Below are 10,687 nucleotides of genomic sequence, written 5' to 3' on the forward strand. Positions count from 1 at the left end.
TATTGATCGAAACCAGGTTTAATTGACTGCTTCAGTGTGTTACCACATTACTACGTGATTCAAACACGGAAAAAACCCAGGATCTGGCCAACAACTATGCGAAGAAGGCAAAATCATGAGCCAGATGCGGGCATAACTCAGACCTAACCCAGACCTAACCGGTGTTATCCTCTAAAATATTGATCGAAACCAGGTTTAATTGACTGCTTCAGTGTGTTACCACATTACTACGTGATTCAAACACGGAAAAAACCCAGGATCTGGCCAACAAGTATGCGAAGAAGGCAAAATCATGAGCCAGATGCGGGCATAACCCAGACCTAACCCAGACCTAACCGGTGTTATCCTACAAAATACTGAGCGAAACGAGGTTTCATTGACTGCTTCAGTGTGTTACCACATTACTACGTGATTCAAACACGAAAAAAACCCAGGATCTGGCCAACAAGTATGCGAAGAAGGCAAAATCATGAGCCAGATGCGGGCATAACCCAGACCTAACCCAGACCTAACCGGTGTTATCCTACAAAATACTGAGCGAAACGAGGTTTCATTGACTGCTTCAGTGTGGTACCACATTACTCGTGATTCAAACACGGAAAAAACCCAGGATCTGGCCAAAAAGTTTGCGAAGAAGGCAAAATCATGAGCCAGATGCGGGCATAACCCAGACGAAACCCAGACCTAACCGGTGTTATCCTCTAAAATATTGATCGAAACCAGGTTTAATTGACTGCTTCAGTGTGTTACCACATTACTACGTGATTCAAACACGGAAAAAACCCAGGATCTGGCCAACAACTATGCGAAGAAGGCAAAATCATGAGCCAGATGCGGGCATAACTCAGACCTAACCCAGACCTAACCGGTGTTATCCTCTAAAATATTGATCGAAACCAGGTTTAATTGACTGCTTCAGTGTGTTACCACATTACTACGTGATTCAAACACGGAAAAAACCCAGGATCTGGCCAACAAGTATGCGAAGAAGGCAAAATCATGAGCCAGATGCGGGCATAACCCAGACCTAACCCAGACCTAACCGGTGTTATCCTACAAAATACTGAGCGAAACGAGGTTTCATTGACTGCTTCAGTGTGTTACCACATTACTACGTGATTCAAACACGAAAAAAACTCAAGATCTGGCCAACAAGTTTGCGAAAAAGGCAAAATCATGAGCCAGATGCGGGCATAACCCAGACCTAACCCAGACCTAACCGGTGTTATCCTCCAAAATATGGATCGAAACCAGGGTTAATTGACTGCTTCATTGTGTTACCACATTACTACGTGATTCAAACACGAAAAAAACCCAGGATCTGGCCTACAAGTATGCGAAGACGGCAAAATCATGAGCCAGATGCGGGCATAACACAGACCTAACCCAGACCTAACCAGTGTTATCCTCTAAAATATTGATCGAAACCAGGTTTAATTGACTGCTTCAGTGTATTACCACATTACTACGTGATTCAAACACGGAAAAAACCCAGGATCTGGCCAACAACTATGCGAAGAAGGCAAAATCATGAGCCAGATGCGGGCATAACTCAGACCTAACCCAGACCTAACCGGTGTTATCCTCTAAAATATTGATCGAAACCAGGTTTAATTGACTGCTTCAGTATGTTAGCACATTACTACCTGATTCAAACACGAAAAAAACCCAGGATCTGGCCAACAAGTATGCGAAGAAGGCAAAATCATGAGCCAGATGCGGGCATAACCCAGACCTAACCCAGACCTAACCGGTGTTATCCTCTAAAATACTGAGCGAAGCGAGGTTTAATTGACTGCTTCAGTGTGTTAACACATTACTACGTGATTCAAACACGAAAAAAACCCAGGATCTGGCTAACAAGTATGCTAAGAAGGCAAAATCATGAACCAGATGCGGGCATAACCCTGACCTAACCCAGACCTAACCGGTGTTATCCTCCAAAATATGGATCGAAACCAGGGTTAATTGACTGCTTCATTGTGTTACCACATTACTACGTGATTCAAACACGAAAAAAACCCAGGATCTGGCCTACAAGTATGCGAAGAAGGCAAAATCATGAGCCAGATGCGGGCATAACCTAGACCTAACCCAGACCTAACCGGTGTTATCCTCTAAAATATTGATCGAAACCAGGTTAAATTGGCTGCTTCAGTGTGTTACCACATTACTACGTGATTCAAACACGAAAGAAATCCAGGATCTGGCCAACAAGTATGCGAAGAAGGCAAAATCATGAGCCAGATGCGGGCATAACCCAGACCTAACCGGTGTCATCCTCTAAAAAAATTGATCGAAACCAGGTTTAATTGACTGCTTCAGTGTGTTACCACATTACTACGTGATTCAAACACGAAAAAAACCCAGGATCTGGCCAACAAGTTTGTGAAAAAGGCGAAATCATGAGCCAGATGCGTGCATTTCCCGGACCTAACCGTGACCTAACCGGTGTTATCCTCTAAAATATTGATCGAAACCAGGTTTAATTGACTGCTTCAGTGTGTTACCACATTACTACGTGATTCAAACACGAAAAAAACCCAGGATCTGGCCAACAAGTATGCGAAGAAGGTAAAATCATGAGCCAGATGCGGGCATAACTCAGACCTAGCCCAGACCTAACCGGTGTTATACTCTAAAATATTGATCGAAACCAGGTTTAATTGACTGCCTCAGTGTGGTACCACATTACTACGTGATTCAAACACGGAAAAAACCCAGGATCTGGTCAACAAGTGTGCGAAAAAGGCGAAATCATAAGCCAGATGCGTGCATTTCCCGGACCTAACCCAGACCTAACCGGTGTTATCCTCTAAAATATTGATCGAAACCAGGATTAATTGACTGCTTCAGTGTGTTACCACATTACTACGTGATTGAAACACGAAAAAAACCCAGGATCTGGCCAACAAGTATGCGAAGAAGGCAAAATCATGAGCCAGTTGCGGGCATAACCCAGACCTAACCCAGACCTAACCGGTGTTATCCTCTAAAATATTGTTCGAAACCAGGTTTAATTGACTGCTTCAGTGTGTTACCACGTTACTACGTGATTCAAACACGAAAAAAACCCAGGATCTGGCCAACAAGTATGCGAAGAAGGCAAAATCATGAGCCAGATGTGGGCATAACCCAGACCTAACCCAGACCTAACCGGTGTTATCCTCTAAAATATTGATCGAAACCAGGTTTAATTGACTGCTTCAGTGAATTACCACATTACTACGTGATTCAAACACGGAAAAAACCCAGGATCTGGCCAACATGTTTGCGAAAAAGGCAAAATCATGAGCCAGATGCGGGCATAACCCAGACCTAACCCAGACCTAACCGGTGTTATCCTCTAAAATATTGATCGAAACCAGGATTAATTGACTGCTTCAGTGTGTTACCACATTACTACGTGATTCAAACACGAAAAAAACCCAGGATCTGGCCAACAAGTATGCGAAGAAGGCAAAATCATGAGCCAGATGCGGGCATAACCCAGACCTAACCCAGACCTAACCGGTGTTATCCTCTAAAATATTGATCGAAACCAGGTTTAATTGACTGCTTCAGTGAATTACCACATTACTACGTGATTCAAACACGGAAAAAACCCAGGATCTGGCCAACAAGTTTGTGAAAAAGGCGAAATCATGAGCCAGATGCGTGCATTTCCCGGACCTAACCCAGACCTAACCGGTGTTATCCTCTAAAATATTGATCGAAACCAGGTTTAATTGACTGCTTCAGTGTGTTACCACATTACTACGTGATTCAAACACGAAAAAAACCCAGGATCTGGCCAACAAGTATGCGAAGAAGGTAAAATCATGAGCCAGATGCGGGCATAACTCAGACCTAGCCCAGACCTAACCGGTGTTATACTCTAAAATATTGATCGAAACCAGGTTTAATTGACTGCCTCAGTGTGGTACCACATTACTACGTGATTCAAACACGGAAAAAACCCAGGATCTGGTCAACAAGTGTGCGAAAAAGGCGAAATCATAAGCCAGATGCGTGCATTTCCCGGACCTAACCCAGACCTAACCGGTGTTATCCTCTAAAATATTGATCGAAACCAGGTTTAATTGACTGCTTCAGTGTGTTACCACATTACTACGTGATTGAAACACGAAAAAAACCCAGGATCTGGCCAACAAGTATGCGAAGAAGGCAAAATCATGAGCCAGTTGCGGGCATAACCCAGACCTAACCCAGACCTAACCGGTGTTATCCTCTAAAATATTGTTCGAAACCAGGTTTAATTGACTGCTTCAGTGTGTTACCACATTACTACGTGATTCAAACACGAAAAAAACCCAGGATCTGGCCAACAAGTATGCGAAGAAGGCAAAATCATGAGCCAGATGTGGGCATAACCCAGACCTAACCCAGACCTAACCGGTGTTATCCTCTAAAATATTGATCGAAACCAGGTTTAATTGACTGCTTCAGTGAATTACCACATTACTACGTGATTCAAACACGGAAAAAACCCAGGATCTGGCCAACATGTTTGCGAAAAAGGCAAAATCATGAGCCAGATGCGGGCATAACCCAGACCTAACCCAGACCTAACCGGTGTTATCCTCTAAAATATTGATCGAAACCAGGTTTAATTGACTGCTTCAGTGAATTACCACATTACTACGTGATTCAAACACGGAAGAAACTCAGGATCTGGCCAACAAGTTTGCGAAAAAGGCGAAATCATGAGCCAGATGCGTGCATTTCCCGGACCTAACCTAGACCTAACCGGTGTTATCCTCTAAAATATTGATCGAAACCAGGTTTAATTGACTGCTTCAGTGAATTACGACATTACTACGTGATTCAAACACGGAAAAAACCCAGGATCTGGCCAACAAGTATGCGAAAAAGGCGAAATCATGAGCCAGATGCGTGCATTTCCCGGACCTAACCCAGACCTAACCGGTGTTATCCTCTAAAATATTGATCGAAACCAGGTTAAATTGACTGCTTCAGTGTGTTACCACATTACTACGTGATTTAAACACGAAAGAAACCCAGGATCTGGCCAACAAGTATGCGAAGATGGCAAAATCATGAGCCAGATGCGGGCCTAACTCAGACCTAACCCAGACCTAACCGGTGTTATCCTCTAAAATATTGATCGAAACCAGGTTTAATTGACTGCTTCAGTGTGTTACCACATTACTACGTGATTCAAACACGAAAAAAACCCAGGATCTGGCCAACAAGTATGCGAAGAAGGCAAAATCATGAGCCAGATGCGGGCATAACCCAGACCTAACCCAGACCTAACCGGTGTTATCCTCTAAAATATTGATCGAAACCAGGTTTAATTGGCTGCTTCAGTGAATTACCACATTACTACGTGATTCAAACACGGAAAAAACCCAGGATCTGGCCAACAAGTTTGCGAAAGGGCGAAATCATGAGCCAGATGCGTGCATTTCCCGGACCTAACCCAGACCTAGCCGGTGTTATCCTGTGAAATATTGATCGAAACCAGGTTTAATTGACTGCCTCAGAGTGGTACAACATTACTACGTGATTCAAACACGAAAAAAACCCAGGATCAGGCCAACAAGTTTGCGAAAATGGCGAAAGTGTAAGCCAGATGCGCGCATGTCCCAGACCTATCCCAGACCTAACCGGTGTTATCCTCTAAAATATTGGTCGAAACCAGGTTTAATTGACCCCTTCAGTGTGTTACCACATTACTACGTGATTCAAACACGAAAAAAACCCAGGATCTGGCCAACAAGTATGCGAAGAAGGCAAAATCATGAGCCAGATGCGGGCATAACCCAGACCGAACCCAGACCTAACCGGTGTTATCCTCTAAAATATTGATCGAAACCAGGTTTAATTGACTGCCTCAGTGTGGTACAACATTACTACGTGATTCAAACACGAAAGAAATCCAGGATCTGGCCAACAAGTATGCGAAGAAGGCAAAATCATGAGCCAGATGCGGGCATAACCCAGACCTAACCGGTGTCATCCTCTAAAAAAATTGATCGAAACCAGGTTTAATTGACTGCTTCAGTGTGTTACCACATTACTACGTGATTCAAACACGAAAAAAACCCAGGATCTGGCCAACAAGTATGCGAAGAAGGCAAAATCATGAGCCAGATGCGGGCATTTCCCAGACCTAACCCAGACCTAACCGGTGTTATCCTCTAAAATATTGGTCGAAACCAGGTTTAATTGACTGCTTCAGTGTGTTACCACATTACTACGTGATTCAAACACGAAAAAAACCCAGGATCTGGCCAACAAGTATGCGAAGAAGGCAAAATCATGAGCCAGATGCGGGCATAACCCAGACCTAACCCAGACCTAACCGGTGTTATCCTCCAAAATATGTATCGAAACCAGGGTTATTTGACTGCTTCATTGTGTTACCACATTACTACGTGATTCAAACACGAAAAAAACCCAGGATCTGGCCAACAAGTATGCGAAGAAGGCAAAATCATGAGCCAGATGCGGGCATAACCCAGACGAAACCCAGACCTAACCGGTGTTATCCTCTAAAATATTGATCGAAACCAGGTTTAATTGACTGCTTCAGTGTGTTACCACATTACTACGTGATTCAAACACGGAAAAAACCCAGGATCTGGCCAACAAGTATGCGAAGAAGGCAAAATCATGAGCCAGATGCGGGCATAACCCAGACCTAACCCAGACCTAACCGGTGTTATCCTCTAAAATACTGAGCGAAGCGAGGTTTAATTGACTGCTTCAGTGTGTTAACACATTACTACGTGATTCAAACACGAAAAAAACCCAGGATCTGGCCAACAAGTATGCGAAGAAGGCAAAATCATGAGCCAGATGCGGGCATAACCCAGACCTAACCCAGACCTAACCGGTGTTATCCTCCAAAATATGTATCGAAACCAGGGTTATTTGACTGCTTCATTGTGTTACCACATTACTACGTGATTCAAACACGAAAAAAACCCAGGATCTGGCCAACAAGTATGCGAAGAAGGTAAAATCATGAGCCAGATGCGGGCATAACTCAGACCTAGCCCAGACCTAACCGGTGTTATACTCTAAAATATTGATCGAAACCAGGTTTAATTGACTGCCTCAGTGTGGTACCACATTACTACGTGATTCAAACACGGAAAAAACCCAGGATCTGGTCAACAAGTGTGCGAAAAAGGCGAAATCATAAGCCAGATGCGTGCATTTCCCGGACCTAACCCAGACCTAACCGGTGTTATCCTCTAAAATATTGATCGAAACCAGGTTTAATTGACTGCTTCAGTGTGTTACCACATTACTACGTGATTGAAACACGAAAAAAACCCAGGATCTGGCCAACAAGTATGCGAAGAAGGCAAAATCATGAGCCAGATGCGGGCATAACCCAGACCTAACCCAGACCTAACCGGTTTTATCCTCTAAAATATTGTTCGAAACCAGGTTTAATTGACTGCTTCAGTGTGTTACCACATTACTACGTGATTCAAACACGAAAAAAACCCAGGATCTGGCCAACAAGTATGCGAAGAAGGCAAAATCATGAGCCAGATGTGGGCATAACCCAGACCTAACCCAGACCTAACCGGTGTTATCCTCTAAAATATTGATCGAAACCAGGTTTAATTGACTGCTTCAGTGAATTACCACATTACTACGTGATTCAAACACGGAAAAAACCCAGGATCTGGCCAACAAGTTTGCGAAAAAGGCAAAATCATGAGCCAGATGCGGGCATAACCTAGACCTAACCCAGACCTAACCGGTGTTATCCTCTAAAATATTGATCGAAACCAGGTTTAATTGACTGCTTCAGTGAATTACCACATTACTACGTGATTCAAACACGGAAAAAACTCAGGATCTGGCCAACAAGTTTGCGAAAAAGGCGAAATCATGAGCCAGATGCGTGCATTTCCCGGACCTAACCCAGACCTAACCGGTGTTATCCTCTAAAATATTGATCGAAACCAGGTTTAATTGACTGCTTCAGTGAATTACGACATTACTACGTGATTCAAACACGGAAAAAACCCAGGATCTGGCCAACAAGTATGCGAAAAAGGCGAAATCATGAGCCAGATGCGTGCATTTCCCGGACCTAACCCAGACCTAACCTGTGTTATCCTCTAAAATATTGATCGAAACCAGGTTAAATTGACTGCTTCAGTGTGTTACCACATTACTACGTGATTTAAACACGAAAGAAACCCAGGATCTGGCCAACAAGTATGCGAAGAAGGCAAAATCATGAGCCAGATGCGGACATAACTCAGACCTAACCCAGACCTAACCGGTGTTATCCTCTAAAATATTGATCGAAACCAGGTTTAATTGACTGCTTCAGTGTGTTACCACATTACTACGTGATTCAAGCACGAAAAAAACCCAGGATCTGGCCAACAAGTATGCGAAGAAGGCAAAATCATGAGCCAGATGCGGGCATAACCCAGACCTAACCCAGACCTAACCGGTGTTATCCTCTAAAATATTGATCGAAACCAGGTTTAATTGGCTGCTTCAGTGAATTACCACATTACTACGTGATTCAAACACGGAAAAAACCCAGGATCTGGCCAACAAGTTTGCGAAAGGGCGAAATCATGAGCCAGATGCGTGCATTTCCCGGACATAACCCAGACCTAGCCGGTGTTATCCTGTGAAATATTGATCGAAACCAGGTTTAATTGACTGCCTCAGTGTGGTACAACATTACTACGTGATTCAAACACGAAAAAAACCCAGGATCAGGCCAACAAGTTTGCGAAAATGGCGAAAGTGTAAGCCAGATGCGCGCATGTCCCAGACCTATCCCAGACCTAACCGGTGTTATCCTCTAAAATATTGGTCGAAACCAGGTTTAATTGACCCCTTCAGTGTGTTACCACATTACTACGTGATTCAAACACGAAAAAAACCCAGGATCTGGCCAACAAGTATGCGAAGAAGGCAAAATCATGAGCCAGATGCGGGCATAACCCAGACCGAACCCAGACCTAACCGGTGTTATCCTCTAAAATATTGATCGAAACCAGGTTTAATTGACTGCCTCAGTGTGGTACAACATTACTACGTGATTCAAACACGAAAAAAAACCAGGATATGGCCAACAAGTATGCGAAGAAGGCAAAATCATGAGCCAGATGTGGGCATAACCCAGACCTAACCCAGACCTAACCGGTGTTATCCCCTAAAATATTGTTCGAAACCAGGTTTAATTGACTGCTTCAGTGTGTTACCACATTACTACGTGATTCAAACACGAAAGAAACCCAGGATCTGGCCAACAAGTATGCGAAGAAGGCAAAATCATGAGCCAGATGCGGGCATAACCCAGACCTAACCCAGACCTAACCGGTGTTATCCTCTGAAATATTGATCGAAACCAGGTTTAATTGTCTGCTTCAGTGTATTACCACATTACTACGTGATTCAAACACGAAAAAAACCCAGGATCTGGCCAACAAGTATGCGAAGATGGCAAAATCATGAGCCAGATGCAGGCATAACCCAGACCTAACCCAGACCTAACCGGTGTTATCCCCTAAAATATTGATCGAAACCAGGTTTAATTGACTGCTTCAGTGTGCTACCACATTACTACGTGATTCAAACACGAAAAAAACCCAGGATCTGGCCAACAAGTATGCGAAGAAGGCAAAATCATGAGCCAGATGCGGGCATAACCCAGACGAAACCCAGACCTAACCGGTGTTATCCTCTAAAATATTGATCGAAACCAGGTTTAATTGACTGCTTCAGTGTGTTACCACATTACTACGTGATTCAAACACGGAAAAAACCCAGGATCTGGCCAACAAGTATGCGAAGAAGGCAAAATCATGAGCCAGATGCGGGCATAACCCAGACCTAACCCAGACCTAACCGGTGTTATCCTCTAAAATACTGAGCGAAGCGAGGTTTAATTGACTGCTTCAGTGTGTTAACACATTACTACGTGATTCAAACACGAAAAAAACCCAGGATCTGGCCAACAAGTATGCGAAGAAGGCAAAATCATGAGCCAGATGCGGGCATAACCCAGACCTAACCCAGACCTAACCGGTGTTATCCTCCAAAATATGTATCGAAACCAGGGTTATTTGACTGCTTCATTGTGTTACCACATTACTACGTGATTCAAACACGAAAAAAACCCAGGATCTGGCCAACAAGTATGCGAAGAAGGTAAAATCATGAGCCAGATGCGGGCATAACTCAGACCTAGCCCAGACCTAACCGGTGTTATACTCTAAAATATTGATCGAAACCAGGTTTAATTGACTGCCTCAGTGTGGTACCACATTACTACGTGATTCAAACACGGAAAAAACCCAGGATCTGGTCAACAAGTGTGCGAAAAAGGCGAAATCATAAGCCAGATGCGTGCATTTCCCGGACCTAACCCAGACCTAACCGGTGTTATCCTCTGAAATATTGATCGAAACCAGGTTTAATTGTCTGCTTCAGTGTATTACCACATTACTACGTGATTCAAACACGAAAAAAACCCAGGATCTGGCCAACAAGTATGCGAAGATGGCAAAATCATGAGCCAGATGCAGGCATAACCCAGACCTAACCCAGACCTAACCGGTGTTATCCCCTAAAATATTGATCGAAACCAGGTTTAATTGACTGCTTCAGTGTGCTACCACATTACTACGTGATTCAAACACGAAAAAAACCCAGGATCTGGCCA

Source organism: Colletes latitarsis, unplaced genomic scaffold, assembly GCF_051014445.1.
Source record: "Colletes latitarsis isolate SP2378_abdomen unplaced genomic scaffold, iyColLati1 scaffold0023, whole genome shotgun sequence".
Lineage (NCBI taxonomy): Eukaryota > Metazoa > Arthropoda > Insecta > Hymenoptera > Colletidae > Colletes > Colletes latitarsis.